General features: G+C 43.9%; 1 protein-coding gene across 3 annotated transcripts in view; it reads right to left on the bottom strand.

Annotated features, from left to right (window-relative positions):
* The window catches only part of SLC22A15 (solute carrier family 22 member 15), an 82477-nt gene that overhangs the window by 48590 nt on the left and 16360 nt on the right, over window positions 1–17527 (bottom strand). The window lies entirely within an intron of this gene.

Raw genomic sequence — 17527 nt, 5'->3', positions numbered from 1 at the left:
CCAAGCCAGCCAGGATGGGGTGGGGGCCTCAGAGAAGAAAATGGATTCAAGATGGAAACAGAGATTTGGGTTGAGCCATCCATAAACAGCTATTATATGACACCAAGAGATCAATCACAAATTGAGTGAAGCTGGAAGATGACTTTTTAAACAATTTTTTACTTTACATAGTGAGGAGGGGGAAAGGAAAAGGGAGAGAGAGAATCCCAAGCAGCCTCCATGCCTAGCGTGGAGCCCGACGCGGGGTTCAAACTCACGAACCGTGAGATCATGACCTGAGCTGAAATCAAGAGCTGGACACTCAACCAACTGAGCCACCCAGGCATGCCTAGAGAGAGGATGAGTTTTAAAAGAAGTAACAAAATGTGTTTTTAGCATCTCCCTTGAAATCATCAGACCTTAAGCTTTCTGGAAATGTCATAAGTCAATTCAGTCATTTTTTCTGACATGGCAGAAATAGGATAATCTAAAAAAATTAATTATTGCTTCAAAATGGACTGCATGCTTATACAATCCTAAAAGTAAAATTAATGTCCAAGTAATGACAACTGCGTATCAAAGATATATCAAATGGAAAGGCACAGCACCTTATAACCAGATAATTAACAACTAACCAACTTTTGCGTAATACTCTCCCCTTATCCCAACAACCACCTTTTAGAATTAGGTATTTATTGGGGCGCCTGGGTGGCGCAGTCGGTTAAGCGTCCGACTTCAGCCAGGTCACGATCTCGCGGTCGGTGGGTTCGAGCCCCGCGTCAGGCTCTGGGCTGATGGCTCGGAGCCTGGAGCCTGTTTCCGATTCTGTGTCTCCCTCTCTCTCTGCCCCTCCCCCGCTCATGCTCTGTCTCTCTCTGTCCCAAAAATAAATAAACGTTGGAAAAAAAAAATTTTAGAATTAGGTATTTATTATTATTTTTATTAATTATTCCCATTTGATGGATGACGCAGCTGCAGCTCAAACATGATCACACTCGAGTAAGCCTTGGAGACTGCACCTGATGCTGACATCGGTCTCAAAACCTCCTTCTTTGAGTACTATGTACTCGAATTAGTTAAGTAGGACAACTGTGGGGCTAAATCAATGAAATAACACTATATTTAAGTGTGTTAAATCCCAAGCACAGAAATTCCCATATACCAGGGAAAGAGTTTCTATTTCTTAACCCTTAGCATGTGTTCCATCCAGGAAGTTATGAAAATAAAATCAACGATATTAGAACCAACACTAGAAACATGTAGGTTTTTGTGGCTCAGGGTAACAGAATCAGGGGCTCCTAGAAAGGAGAGGGCAAAGGGAGAAAAGGAAGGTCCTGTGTCAGATATGAAGTTAAGGTCACATGACCCACGGGTGTGAGGAACATGAGAAGGCTCACAGTGAGGAGAACAGAATAACATACTTAAAAATCAACCTCCAGGGGCACCTGGATGGCTCAGCCGGTTGAGCGTCTGACTTTGGCTCAGGTCATGATCTCAAGGCTTGTGAGTTCGAGCCCCATGTTGAGCTCACTGCTGTAAGCACAGAGGCTGCTTCAGATCTTCTGTCCCCCCACCCTCTCTCTCTACCCTTACACTGCTTGGGCTCTCTCTCAAAAATAAATAAATCTTAACAAAAAATAAATCAATCAACTTCCAAAGTGTTTTTGAGGGTGGGCAGGGGAGGGATTTATCTCATTCCATGGTGCATGTTTTAAATACAAATACTTAAAATGTCTGTATATTTTAAAAATATTTTACACTTTTTAAGTAATCTCTATACCCAATGTGGGGCTCGAACCCCAAACTCCAAGATCAAAAGTTGCATGCACCACTGATCAAGCCAGCCAGGTGCCCCCAAATTTCTATACATTTTTTAAGTTTATTTTTTATTTATTTTGGGTGAGAGAGAGAGGAGAGAGCGCATGCGCAAGCAGGGGAGGGGCAGAGAGAGAGAGGGAGAGAGAGAATCCCAAGCAGGCTCCATGCTGGCAGCCTAGAGCCTGATGCGGTGCTCAAACTCATGAACTGTGAGATTCATGACCTGAGCCAAAACCAAGAGTCAGACGCTCAACCGACGGAGCCACCCAGGTGCCCCCCAATTTCTGTATTTTTAAATGAACTTTTATCATGTAGTCTTTGACATCCTCATATACCCACATGACACAAAGGAGCTTTTTCGCTAGCTTGCTTTTTCCCTCTGCTGAACAGCCCCATGCTACCTCACCCCTCCGTACAGCACTAGAACACATTATAAGACGCTTCCAAAAATTGGTCAGGGCTATCAGGAGACGAATAGGCAAGAAGAGACCCTCTTAACTCTGAGAACTGAGTCACACACCCAGCCTCTGCCCTGGGCAACTTCTCACCGGCTCTGTCAATGCACAAATTTGTCTTGTCTCTGCTTTGGTTTTTTTCCTGTGATCTGAACTGCCCGCTCCTCCCCCTTCTATTGTAGGGTGACATTCCACGGAATGAGGGTTGGAAACATGCTGTAGCCACAGATGACTCTAATGGAAGGGACAACACATTATGTAAACAAAAATCCTTTAGCCTAAGCTCTTCCAAGCAGGGGGTCATTTCCCTTCCCTAAGGAGGCTGTGCGTGCCTGTCCTTATCTTGGCCCTCAGTGGTGAAAACGAATAATCCCTCACTCACATGTGAATAATACAGAGCCGCTGCCCTGCAAGGCCCATGGAGGGCACGGCTCCCCACAGGGAAATAAACATTCATCACTTGACTTTGCGTGAAGCCTGGCACCTCTAGGAACTGATTGCCCCCTCCCAGTACAGCCCTCCCCCGGCTCACCCCAGCCCCCCTCGTCCCTGGTGGGCTCCTGTTCACCCTTCACGGCCCTGCCTGGTCCACCGAGTGGGTCCATCTCCCTCCCTACTTTGGCTTCAAGTATGATGTTTGGTGAATTACACATTTCCTTGTCTCTCGCGTAGGATGCTGTGAGCTTCTTGCAGCCCTATTTGCGTCTAAGTGCTTACCTGTCAGGACCAGCACTAATTAAATATATGCTGAATTATTCATGCTACAAGAGTGAATGATGTGGGTTACAGGCATCTTCATATACAATATCTCGATGTCACGACTTCAAGGATTGAGTTGTGCGTTTATGGACAGGCAGGGCAGGAACGGCCTTACCAGTCACCCAGGGGCCACTGAGTGGCGCTCTCGTGACAGGAAGGGAGAGGGAGATCTGGAATCAGAGGGGTCTCCTAGAGGACATAGAGAATACTTTGGCTTTATCGCTAGCCTCTACATTAATGAGAAAGAAAACTATGGAGGAAAAAAACAATTCCCAAACGATGGCAGTTTTCTGCCTAGAAAGGCAAAGTCTGTTCCATTGAAACACGCTTCCCAAAGCCTGCTTTGGGCGAGCACTGTGAGCGGTCCACAAATACCTGCACTGAGAGAAGTGTGGAGGGTCTGCGGGGGGTAAGAATGCTGCCGTGAACAACCCACAGACCATCAGTGACCCCACAAGCCAGGCAGGGGCCGTGGCAGGTCTCAGAGTCGCGTCCAAGCCCCTTGCCTGGCTTCTGTGTCTCTGGGAAAGGTGAACTTGTTCACAAGCTTGGTGTCTACCACGAGCCCCGACTCGGACTTCCCCAGAGGGGGAACAGACCCCCCCCCCCAACCGTGGCACAGCCTACCTTCTACTCCCAGCAGTCCTGGCAGGCTAGCCAGAATGAGCAGACAAGACTGGGCATGTGTTTTCTGACAGAGCTCTTTGTCACTGGAAGTCCCGCTTTAGGGAAAATCAAGTCATATTAGAAGTGCTGTAGCCCTACCCAGACTCTCGGCTTGTCAGCAGCTTCCCTGACACGCCTGCAGGACATCCCTGAGGGCTCTGCACAGTGCTGGTTACGGTGGCTCCGTAGAAGATTCTGGATTCTCTGCTACCAAGTCCAACCAAATTTCAGCCCTCCACCGTCCTGTATGTCCCATAAAAATATTTACAGCCTCGTGCAGGAAAATCTCACTTCAGTAGAAAATGCGATAATCAGAGGCCTCCAGTGATTCGGGAGTACTTGGCCAGGGTATTTCAGGAACAGTTTCATGGTGATTAACTAACTTGCTTCATTTCAATGTAGTTGTCACTCTGAATTACCACTTAATGGGTGAAGTGTGCAGGCTATAACAATCAGTAGTGCAGGCATAAGGAAGCAAGACATTAAAAAAAAAAATTAGCCCCTAAAGCAATTATTGTAGTGAATTTTTCAAATAGTTTTAATACTCGGTCCTTTGACCCGAGGGTATGGCTTGGGGAAAATATATTAATCTCAAGATAATAATCAGTCAATTTCAGTTCTTCGATATCTACAATGATATTAAAGATTTCAACCTTACTCTTTTCGGTTGCAAACATTAATTAAGCATGATAATTGTGTGTCTCTGTGATACTTGGTACTTTCTGAATGAGTCAGAGCTCAGGGAATAATTTGAATACAGCAGACAGCAATTTGCTACATAAATTCACCCCAATGCCTATTAACTCATTGTGAAATAGTCAAAGCTCCTAGATTAGAGGGGTTCTTTTTTGCATTAATACCAAGTTAATCACATCTATGTAACCTTTTATTCACCCTTCCCCAAACCTTCCATGAATAACTTCTGTAAGCCCTGACCTGAATGGAATAAGGTACCGGGTGGGAGTTTTAAAGTACGTATTTTGAATACCGTCTCCTGAAACGATAGAGCTCTACAGGCTCCATCCTGGTATTTATTTTCAGGGGGATTAGGTGAGAGGTGAACAGGCTTTATGCTTGTTTTTTTTTAAACCAAATACCAAATTTGGTTATTTTACACCAAATAATTTCTATCAGAACCATACAGCATCTATATACCACAAACCTGCATCTTAAGGGTATTTACCAACTACTGGGTAAGTCACCTGACAAGTTCAGGTGCCAGTTTCAATGCTACCCCCCTGGAGATTTGGAGGAGCAACTGTAGGAAAGCCTACAGAGGCCATTAAAATGGACTGCATGCTGACAGTCAGTGCAGGGTGTGCTTGGGGACCGCATTCGCTGAAATAAAGATGACCTCATCTGGGGGTGCAGAGACCAGCAGCTCCTAAAGGGGTGCTGGCGAGGGTGTGGCTGCGGTCGCCATCCTGCCCTCCACTAGTGGCCCCGGCTGCTCCATCAGCCTAGTTCTCTCTGTTCTTCCCGCTGCTGCTGCTTCTCTGCTGACTCTTGTCATTTTGGTAGCAGCGGCAAGAAACCTGGAAGCCGCCCATAGCACCCTCTTCGAACCACCCCCGGGACTTGGAACGCCACCCACACGGGGCTTCGATGTCCGGGGTGGAAGGAGAGTGTGGGAATTCACACGAGACGCCCACGGCCCGAGCAGTGGGCAGGAGGGCACGCAGCCTGCACACTCTATTTGCACCTCAAAATAAAAGGGAAAACATGAGATCTGCACTAAAAATGCAAAGCAGAGAGCGTCCTCTCAGGTCCGCCTGAATATAGCCGGAGGAGAGAGGTGTGTGGTACCATCCACACGAGGGCAGCCAGCCGCTGAGTCTAGATGCAGGTGGACCCCCGAGGAGCAGGGAGACTGTCGCTCGTTTGACTTAATTCTCCTTCGCTATTTTTTGTTATATCAGGAAACGAGTAAGTTTATTTGGGCTTGACAATTACTGAGGCTTAACTGAATCGTTACTACTTTGACAGTACTTGTGTGATTTATTGTTTTATGTTTTTTGGTGGCGGGGGGGGAACTGCTGGCCAGGTTCCTCATGAGATGTTTACAAACATCCTGAGAGTTGTATGATCACCTTGGGGACAGCAAACTCATGAAAGATTTGCAGGTGGGCTGACCCCCTCCTCCCCTTTTTTTTTTTTAACATTTTATTCATTTTTGAGAGACAGAGAGAGACAGAGCATGAGCAGGGGAGGGGCAGAAAGAGGGAGACACAGAGTCTGAAGCAGGATGCAGGCTCTGAGCTGTCAGCACAAAGCCTGACATGGGGCTCGAACTCACAAACCGTGAGATCATGCTCTGAGCTAAAGTCGGAAGCTTAACTGACTGAGCCAGCCAGGCGCCCCCTCCCTCTAACCTTCTACCTCAGTCATATGCCACAGTGGAAGGGCCACAGGCTCCTCCATTTACAGTGTGACACTGAGTGAGTCACCAGCTACTCTGAGCTCACGAATTCTGATATTTTTAATTTGCGAGCCACAATGCACACGCTGTGACTGTCTGCCCTTCTTCCTTAGAATTCACTCTCTCAGAGGCAAATCCAAGCAGATGACGGGCAGCCCGGGCTCGGTGAGGATTTATTTTGCTTAGCTTTCCACCCAACATGTATGCACCATGCGCCATCATCTCACAGTCACCTGGCCGACCTTCATTCCCACCAACCCACCGACCCATACCTCCAGCCACTCTTCCCAGGCAGAGCCAAGCTCCTCCCTCTGTTCCACATGGAAGTGCTTCTGGGGCTGTGGAGGGCGGCTGGGGGCCATGGGGGTATGGAAGCCCTTGATCTCGCTTCTCTTCACTGACAGCAGCAAAGTACCTAGCTATTTTAAATCCTGAAATGCCAACTGAGAAGACGTTAAACCTAAAGGCTTCTGTCTGTTGAGAAAAAACAAGCCTGAAAATCACTGGAGTAGTGGAAAGAATATGGGCTCATCGAACCCAGACCGGTGACTTATTAAATACGTGATTTAGGGCAAATTCCTTCAACTTTCTGCCCACCAGTTGTTTCATCTATAGGGTAGGGCTACGGCCAGGACTAACAAAGGAGCACATGGGGAAGGTCTCTGAGAGAGACAGCCTCTCCCATAAGAGCAAAATAAAGTAGTCACAGTTACCTGCCTCTTCACTCTCCTCTACCCACCGAACCTTATAAAACTCATCTGCACCCACAAACTCTTTGCGTGGAATGGTCTCACTGCAGCAGAGGATTCCGTGAGGACCGTGGACCTCTGTCTCGTTATGCGGCCAGCAATGCCACCTGCACTCCTCCATCAGCAGAGTGGGCAGGCCACGGCCGCCCTTGCGAAGCATCATGAACCCACTCAGGCCGGAAGCAGCCGATTTAGCATCTGGGATGCCCCAAAGATAACCCGTCCCCATGCGGGATAACCCGTCCACCCCCTGGAGGTGCCCACAGAGCAGCAGTGCAGCAATATCTCCAACTGTGCAGCTGGACAGCCCCACCGCCACCCGCCATTCTGGACACATCTGGGGGCACCTGCTGGAGACCAAGGATCACTGTCCGCACAGAGAATATTTGTGCCTTGAGATACACCTCTGAGGTAGATAACTGACCTCCTGATGGGACGGGAACCTCATGTGTGCCTCTCTACCACGGGAGGAAAGTAGCAGGCATCTATAAATCTATAATGAGAAGACATAATAATCAAGATGGATAGCAGCATATACAGCCAAATACATACATCTCAGGAATGAGAAAGGACAGGTGAGTAACAGGAAGGAGGGAGACAGGGTGGGGAAGGAGGAATGAAAGACAAAGAGAAAAACAGGGAGATACATGCAGAGAGAATGAGACAGAAACGTCAGAGAAAAGAGAAAGGCAAGACAGAGACAGTAAGACAGAGACACAGAAAAAGGCAGAGAGGAAGAAACGGGAGGTAAATAACAAGAAAGGCAGAGATGGAGAGAGGTGGGGATAGAGAGAAACAGGTGCAGAGAGACAAAATGACAGAGAGCGGGAAAAAATAAGGAGAGAAAAGAGAGACCAAGAGAGAGGGGGGTGGGGAGGGGAGGGAGACAGGCACACAGTTCCAGTCTGATGAAGCCAGATGGCGAGAGAGACAGTGATTCACAGATGTGCCCCAGTGGTCGTTAGAAGGGGACATGACAGGCAGGTAAGGTGAAGCCATCTTAGCCCATCATCCTTTTTTTTTTCAGAGCTGCTTTAAACATCATCAGCACTTGCTGGGAAAGCTATTTAATCCCATTTCTCCTGCATCTACCAACTCTTTATCTTGGGAGTAGTAGCCCCTGGGACTCCCTTCTTTCCCTATTCAGCCTCCAGTCGAGCACTGTGAAGGGGGTGAGCCACTGGGCACCAGCACGGGAGGTACGCTGGTGACCAGGGCGCCCAATCCTGCTGGCCTGGAGCGTAGTTTCTGACGGCACTCTCCTTCCTTGGCCCATATCAAGGCCTTATCTAGCATCAGGTGAGTAGTAGTTGCCCAAGGAATATTTGCTAATAATGGGGTCCCTCTGATAATATCTGGAAGGGCTCCTAATTATAGATTTCATTAGTATTAATTTAATTCAATTGCATTGAAATGTGTTGAGTGTCTGTGCTGAAGCACGGTGTTGCTATGGTATTTAATTTACTTTAAAGTATGAAGTACATACCTTAGGATATTCTGCATAAACATTACTTAGGCCAAGCTCCCATCTGGTACCAAGATTATTCTAGTGGAGGCTGTACTGGCCAGTGGTGGTCAGTGGGCCCATTCTCCAGAGCGAGGTCCTGCAAGGACTTTAATCACTGTCTCTATCAGCAATGGTTCCTTTGCTTCTTCTTGATTAAAGCAGTGGCCTATTGACTAGCAATGATATGATCCCAAAAAACAGGTTACCTCTGGTGAAATTAGAGACACCCAAGTTATATAAATTAGGTCAATATATTTTAGAGACATTCACTACCCTTCCCTGAATTTGTGGGATAATCCAGTGTGTTCTGTATTCTTTATAAAGGGGTGATGCCCTCGGCTCAACTCCCTCCTTGGTCCTGAGACAATACGAATTCTGGATGGTTCTGCTTGCTTGATGCTGATAGGGAGGGGAAGTGTCAGTACTCTCACTATGGAAAACTGGAGTTTTTCTGTAGTGACCTGATATGCAAACTGTAGAGTACCGACAGAACCACAAAGCTATGACTTCTCAAGCCTGTAAGATATTTTATTTTGTGCTTCTCTGATAATAAGAATTAAGTTGATAAATGCTTCTATATGGGGCAGAATCTGGTCCGAGATCCACTTTCAGTTTAATATGGTAATGGATTTGTTAGAGGGCAGACTTATGGCTCTCACCCACCGCAAAATCCTATGAGGACTGTTTATAAACAGAACAAGGGCTTTTTGGAGAAATGACTAATTCCACAGTTGGGGTGGGGGGTGGGGTAAAAGATGAACCTGAAATATCTTGTTATGCCAAAATTTTTTCAACTCCCCCCACCCGCAAATGATGGGCACATCAGAAGGACACAGGAGGACTTTCAGCTCCAGGAAAATGGAATAAATGTACTTTTCCTTGTTTCTCCCAGTAGATACCACTAAGACCCCTGGGCATCGGGTATAACGCAAACATAAAAGAACTCTGAAAGACGGAGGGAAGACCAGCCAAGACCCTGGGACCCAAGGAATGAGCCAGTGGTGAGTTCCCTGGGTTTCTCTTTGCCTCACATGCCCAAGACTGGGGACTGAAGAAGACAGCAACTTAGAAATGCCAAGAAAATTACAAAAGAAGCCCCAAACAAAACCTACTTTCTCCAGCCAAAGGCCTGGGAAAGGGGCAGCCCAGAAAGACAGAACATTGTTAGATTATAACCGTTTTATTCTGGCCAATCACCACCATGAGAAACAAGAACCAACTATGGCCCCAACCCCATCCACAGCGAAGGCTAAGTGGGGAAACTAACCCTTCCCCCCAGGCTGGGTAGTAATAAGTGACCCTACCTTACTCCACTTGGGTGTGTCAGAAAAAGAAAAACAGGTGAGCCAGCACGATCATTCCTGCCACCTGCAGTAGGAACCCTCCATACCACCGCCACCACCACTGGTGGCGGTGCGACCTCACGGGGAGACGGGATTTCCAACACCTTGTGACAGTAATGAGGCCCCTCTCCCCTCTTCCTGGGCCAGAACTGTGTCCAAGAAAGTCTGCTGAAACGGAAGATTTACTTAAGGCCCAGAATCTCTTAACATAATCCCCCTAACTGCTGGTTTCAAACAAAAATAATTTGTGATACCAGCAACCAGGAAAATCTCAAAGTAGAATGAAAACAAAACAAAACAAAAAGACAACTACTGAGACGGCAGAGATGTTAGAACTATCTGACAAAGATGTGAAAGCGGCCATCATAACAATGCTTCCAGGAGCACTTACAAACATGCTTGAAACAGATGACAAAATAGACCCAGCGGAAATACAGAAAGTCTCACCGAATAAAGAGAATATACTAAAAAAGAAAAAAATGGAAAGCTTAGAACTAAAAAACCGCAATGAGTGGGTTTAACAGCAGAATGAAAGAGACAGAGGGAAGAATCAATACAGGTGAAAATGGAGTAAAGGAAAATCTCCAATATGAAAACAAAGATAAACTAGACAGAAGAAAATGAACAAGGCTTCAGAGATCTATGGGGCTAGAGCAAAAAAAAAACCCTAATATTTCTGTCATTGGAGTTCTGGAAGGAAAAGGGGAAGAGGATAAGCTTAAAATTAAAAATAAATATAAATAAATAAATACATAAATACATAAATACATAAATACATAAATACATAAATAAATAAATAAATAAATAAATAAATAAATAAAGAGGGGCACCTGGCTGGCTCAGTCAGTTAAGCGTCTGACTTAGGCTCTGGTCATGATCTCACGGTCCGTGGGTTCGAGCCCCGTGTCCGACTCTGTGCTGACAGCTCAGAGCCTGAAGCCTACTTCCGATTCTGTGTCTCCCTCTCTATCTGCCCCTCCCCCGCTCATGCTCGCTCACTCTCTCTCATTCTCTCAAAAATGAATTATCATTGAAAAAAGTGTTAAAACAGAGTACTTGAATAAATAACAGCTGATAATTTCCCAATTTGTCAAGGGCCATACACCTACAGATCCAAGAAGCTCAGTAAATCCCCAACAGGATAAACCTGAAGAAATTCACACCAAGAAACATCATAATCTGACTTCTAAACACTAGCGACTAAAACACTAAAAAAAATCTTGAAAGTAGGAAGAGGGAAATTCCCTGTAGGGAAAAAAAAAAAAGAAAGAAAAAGCAATTCAAATACCACCATATTTCTCATCAGAAGCCATGAAGCCTGAAGGAAGTGGCACAGGAGTTTCTAATGCTGAAGGAAATCAACTGTCCACCAAGAATTTTATTACCAGTGAAAATAAGTGATGAAGGAAAACTAAGAGAATGTGCCAGCATCACAATTACCCTAAGACAGTGGCTAATGGAAGTTCTCTAAAAAGGAAGAAAACATAAAAAGGGGATCGTGGAACATCAGGAAGTAAAAAAGAGCACTGTAAGAAAAACTGGGGTAAATATGTTAGACTTTCCTTCTCTTGAGTTTTCTAAATTACGTTTGATGGCTGAAGCAAAAGTGATAACACTATGTAATGTGGTTCTAAAAGCATGTGGGAAAAATATTTAGAACAATTATATAAATAAACCGGAGAGGGCAAAGGAATATACAGTGAAGTAGAATTTCTGTATGTCACTCAAACTGGTGATATGACATCAATAGACTGTGATAAGTTATGTAAATATAAGGCAATGTCAAGAGCAATCACTAAAAAAGCTATAAAAAATACCATAGATAAGTCAAAATAAATTCTAAAAATGTTCAAATAACCTACAGAAAGACTGGAAAAATCAAAGAAAAGAAACCAACAACAGAAAACAATAAAAAATAATAAGTTAGAAGAGGTAAGTTCTATCATATAAATAATTATATTAAATGTAAATTATATAAAAAATATAAATAAAGACAGAGATTGACAGTGTGGGTTTAAAAACCTGACCCAATTATGTGCTGTCTACAAGAAACTAATTTCATACATACAGACAAGTTGAAAGTAAAGTGGAAAAATACATATCATGCTAATAAAACTAATCAAAGAAAGCAAGAGTGGCTAGATTAGTATCAAACCACATTTCAGAACATACAAAATTACCAGGGACATAAAGGTACACTATAAAATGATAAAAAGAAAAAGTCTATCAAGAAGACATAGCAATCATCCATATGTACAGACTCAACAGAGCTAAAAAATATATGAAGGAAAAACTAGGAGCAGTGAAAGGAGAATTCAACAAATCTACAATAATAATTGAAGACATAAATACTCTTCTCTCAACAATATAGAACAACTAGGTGGAAAATCAGCAAGGATATAGAAGAAATCAACAATACCATTGACCAACAGGATCTAAACAATATTTATAAAACACTCCACATAACAGCAGCAGTTTGTTCAAGTGCCAGTGGAACATATACCAAAAGAGACCACATCCTGAATCATAAAGGAAACCGTAACAAATTTTTAAAAAATTGAAATCACACTGTCCTCTGACCATAATGGAACCAAACTAGAAAGCAAAAACAGAAAGCTAACAGGAAAATCTCCAAACACTAGGTAACTAACCAAGAGACTTCTAAGTAACCATTGCATCAAAGAGGAAGTCTTAAGGAGGAAAAAAAATACAGTGAGCTAAATGAAAATAAAAATACAACATACCAAAATTTGTGGGACACAGCTGAAACAGTCATGAGAGGAAAATTTATAGCACTAAAATACTTATATTTGTAAAGAAGAAGACTCATTAAAAATCTAGGCTACAGGGGCGCCTGGGTGGCTCAGTCGGTTGAGCAACGAACTTCAGCTCAGGTCATGATCTCACAGTTTGTGAGTTCGAGCCCCGCGTCGGGCTCTGTGCTGACAGCTCAGAGCCTGGAGCCTGCTTCTGATTCTGTGTCTCTCTCTCTGCCCCTCCCCTGCTCATGATCTGTCTCTGTCTCAGAAATAAATAAACATTAAAAAATTAAAAAAAAAATCTAGGCTACCAACTCTATAACCTTAAAAAGAAAAAGAGAAAAAGAAACTCAAAGCAAGCACAAGAAAGGAAATAATAAAGGTAAGAACAGAAATCAATACAATTAAAAATAGAAAAATAACAGGGAAAAATCAATGAACAAAATGCTGGTTCTTTAAAACAATCAGTAAAACTGACAAGCTTGTATGACTGACAAGTAATTAAATAAGACAGAAGACACAAATTACCAAGATCGGGTAATAGAAGAGGGGATTTCATTTCAGACTCTGCAAACATCAAAAGAATAATAAAGTAATACAATGAACGACTCTACACACGTAAATCTGACAACTTAGACGAAATGGACCAAGTCCTTGAAAAGCACAAATTGCCACAACTCACAATACAAAATAAATCATTTAAACAGCTACATAACCTTTAAGAAAATTGAATTCATAATTTTAAAACTCCCAAAAAAGAAATCTAAAAAAAAAAAAAAGCCCAGATGATATTACTGGAAAGTTCTACCAAATATTTAAAGAACTAACACCAATTCTACCCAATCACTTCCAGAAAACAGAAAAGAACGGAATACTTCCCAATTCATTTTATGAAGGCACCCTGATACCAAAACCAGACAAAGGTCCAAAAAAAGAAAACAACAGATCAATATCTCTCATAAATACAGAAGCAAAAATTCTTAACAAAATATCAGCAAACAGAATTCAGCAATATATACAGAGAATATGCCATCAAGAGATGCAAAGCTGGTTCAATATTTGAAAGTCAATCAGGACAACCCACCATAGTAGAAGGTGAAAAAAAAACCCCACATAATCACTGCAATTGATGTCAAACATTGCAAATTGCTCTATTTGACAAAATTCAATACATATTCAAAATAAAAACTAAAAAAAATTAGAGGGGCGCCTGGGTGGCTTAGTCAGTTAAGCGTCTGACTCTTCATTTCGGCTCAGGTCATGATCTCATGGTTGTGGGATAGAGCCCTGTGTTGGGCTCCGTGCTGAGCATGGAGCCTGCTTGAGATTCTCTCTCTCCCCCTCTGCCCCTCTCCCCCACTTGCACACTCTTTAAAACAAATAATTGAATGAATGAATGAATGAGTAAATAAATGAATAAATAAATATTTTAAAAAGGACACAAGAGCCAGCTTGAAGAGATTCCTACTGGTAAACTGGGGATAATGTGAGCACCAAAATAATTAAAGATGGTAAAAAATCATAAACAATTAAGAATAGGGACCAATAAGTACATACTAATGATAGATATATAGGTAGATACATAGATAGAGATAGAGATAGAGATAGAGATAGAGATAGAGATAGAGATAGATAGAGAGATAGAGAGATAGAGAGATAGGGACAGACAGGCAGGCATACAGATGGACAAGGGAAAAGAAAGGGTTTTGCTTCCAGCTAAAAATGGAATGCCATGGAAATCTTAAAAAAAAAAAAAGCTTATAGATATAGAGAACAGACTGGTGATTGCCAGAGGGAGGGGGTAGAGGGGGTGAGTAAAATAGGTAAAGGGGTTCAAAAGGTATAAACTTCAGGTTATAAAATACTTAAGTCCTGGGGATGTAACGAGCAGCCTGGTGACAACAGATAATAATAATGTACAGATGCTAAAAGAATACATCTTAAAAGTTCTCCTCACGAGAACAAATTTTGTAACTATGGATGGTGATGGATGTTAACCAGACCTACCGTGGTGATCATTTTGCAATGCATACAAACATTGAATCATTATGTTGTACACCTAAAAGTAATATAATGTTATAGGTCAACTATACTTCAAAAAAATGGGGGGGGGGCAGAATGCCAACTGGTAAATATGGAGGAAGTGCTAGAGTAAAGAAATCATCATTTTGCAACCATCATAGTCTTAGCTTGGTTTACAAAAGCATCATGAAAAGATGCTCCATTTGGAGCGGGGGGTTCTGATAAGAGTACATTTGCATAATCTTGAAGTGATTCTCCATAGATTACATATTCCTGGAAATGAAAAGAATGTTCACTGGACAGGGGAAAAGTCAAGCAATACCCGGAGTGGCTGATCAAAATTATCACCAAAAAGGGACAGATGGATAGCATATGTGACCCAGAAGGGCATATTACTTATTACTATTCTGACTTCGGATGCGTAACCTTAATGAGAAATCATCAGACAGACCCAAAATGGAGAACATTCTTATTTTTAAAAAGAGGGGAGGTATGTCTTCTTCAAAAGTATCAATGTCATAAAAGAAAAAGGCTGAAGGTGAAAAGACCCTAAGAGCCATGACAACTAAGTGTTAACATGTGACCCTAAAACGGAACTGAGTACAAGAGGGGGAAACCAGTGCTAGCAAGGACAGTACTGGGTCAAGTGACAAAATTGGGTATGGATGGTAGATTAAAATATAGAATCAATGTTAAACTTCTTTTTTTTTTAATATTTTAATGTTTACTTATTTTTGAGAGAGAGAGAAGAGAGCCAGAGAGACAGAGCATGAGCAGGGGAGGGCAGAGAGAGAGGGAGACACAGAATCTGAAGCAGAACAGAATTCTGTCAGCAGAGTCTGATGCAGGCTCTAACTCATGAACTTTGAGACCATGACCTGAGCCAAAGTCGGACGCTTAACGGACTGGGCCACCCGGGTGCCCCAATGATAAATGTCTTGAAGTTAGTAATGGTCCTGTGGTTATGTAAGAAAATTCCTTTACTTTTTAGGAAGTACACGCAGAAGTATTTGGGCATAAAGGAACAACAGTATGGTATATGGAACTTTCAAAAGGCTTGGAAAAAAACGGAGATAGTAATGATAGGTGAAATTAAAGGATGTAAGGGTATTTATTCTCGGTATGAGTCTTGAAATTTGCCAGTTTGAAATTATTTCCAAACTAAAAAAACATTTTTTTAAGTTCTTTGGCTACCGTTACCTATCAAAGAACTAAGAGATGTGCATACCAATTTGTACGGGATAGGCTTCCAAAAAGTAGAGTAATTAAGAGCATAGGCCTCTCAGTTAAGACAAACTTGGCTTCAAATCTAGCTCTGACCCTCTGAGCTGACCTGACCTCAAGATGCCTCGATGTCTTCACCTGTAAAATGGGGGAAATAACGTTGACCTCATAAATTATTCTGAAGGTTAATGAGTTCAGGGTGCAGATCACAACACCTAGCATATAGTTAGTCATCATTCCACAGTGCTACTTGCTATTTCAATAGGTTAGCAGTCGTGGTACTCAGTTAGCACTTGTGGTGATGGTCATTGTTGCTAGTAGGCCACAGAAGTACAAAGATGACCAAAATATGGTTTCTGACCTCAAATGACTTCAAAAGAAACAGAGCTGAACCGCAAGCTACCGTGGGTGACGTAAGTGCACACAAAATGTTACCGCAGCGGAAACAAGCGTATTTGCTTCTTCTGGGGGGTGGACTGGAAAGGACATCGCAGGGAAGGCGACAGTCAAGGTGAGCAGTAGAGGGTAAGGTTAGGATTTCACCAGGTGGACACAAGGGTGAGGTTAGGGCATTCCGAGGTCAGTTACCTACTGAGGTAACAGGTAGGCCAAGCACTCAGGGCTTGGGTGGGAAAGAGTGGAGGCAGAGGGAAGTGCAGGTGGGGCTGGAAAAGTACATCCGGGCCACAGCTGTGGAGGATAAAGGGCCTTGAATGTAACACCCTAAGTGGGTTTCATGGTTTCCTGTGTGCAGTGGGAGAATCGCGGGAGGTTTTGAATGAGGGGTGACGTGACTGGATTGTTGTCATAGAAAATATACTACCTGGCAGGAGCTCGGAACGTTAACCCAGTAATCAGGCCTTCAAATGGAAACTCTTAAGGGAAGGCCAAGCAAATAGCCCCTTCGTGTCTCTTCTGTTTTTGGCACGTCCTGCCCAAAGGGTGATAATCAAAACAGTCAGCAACAGGTAAGACTGGCTGATGCCATGGTGCACGCGCGCGCGCGCGCGCGCGCACACACACACACACACACACACACAGGGGAGGTTGGGCAGGGGATGCAGGCAGGGCAGCTGGCAAGCACTCTGGTAGCCCTGCAGGGGGGCAGCCAAACGGATCTGGGGGCAGCTAACTGGCATGACAGTCAGCACCCGGAGCTGGGGCAATGCCCACCAGGCATTAACCCTATGGTTACGAGATCACCGGGACCAAGGGCTAGGCCAGGGTGGTGGTGGGCAAATGGATAGCTTGTGGGGAGCAGGCAAAGGACTGAGTATGTCAGCTTTTTAACAACCAGTACACGTGCTTTCTGGCTGAGCGTGAGCCGTGCCCCTCTTACGCCAGGGTTTCCTTCACCAGACTATCCGTCCTTGGTTTATGTACCTGGGGCTGGCCCAGAAGGTGCCATCCTTACCAGAACTATCTTGGCCACAAAGCCCCCTTCAAAGTAAGGCTTCCTGCACACACGAGGCGGTCCCACCTGTATTCTATATTGTACAGTCAAGGGGCCCCATGTGGTCTACACACAGGACTGGACTGAATCCACACGAACTGTGGATGTTGTAGACAGTCACCACATTTCTGTCTCTTGACTCGGCTAATTTTTGTGTACATAAGAAAAAGAAATGAGAGTTTTAATTCACTTTTTAAAAGGACACTGTACTCCGACTTCGGCTCAGGTCATGATCTCACAGCTCGTGGGTTCGAGCCCCGCGTCGGGCTCTGTGCCGACAGCTCGGAGCCCTGGAGCCTGCTTCGGATTCTGTGCCTCCCTCTCTCTCTGCCCCTAACCCACTCGCATTCTGTCTCTGTCTCTCTCAAACGTAA

The sequence above is a fragment of the Prionailurus bengalensis genome, chromosome C1, assembly GCF_016509475.1.
Source record: "Prionailurus bengalensis isolate Pbe53 chromosome C1, Fcat_Pben_1.1_paternal_pri, whole genome shotgun sequence".
NCBI lineage: Eukaryota > Metazoa > Chordata > Mammalia > Carnivora > Felidae > Prionailurus > Prionailurus bengalensis.
Note: the sequence above shows the minus strand (reverse complement) of the source record. Positions and strands in the feature narration are given on the sequence as shown.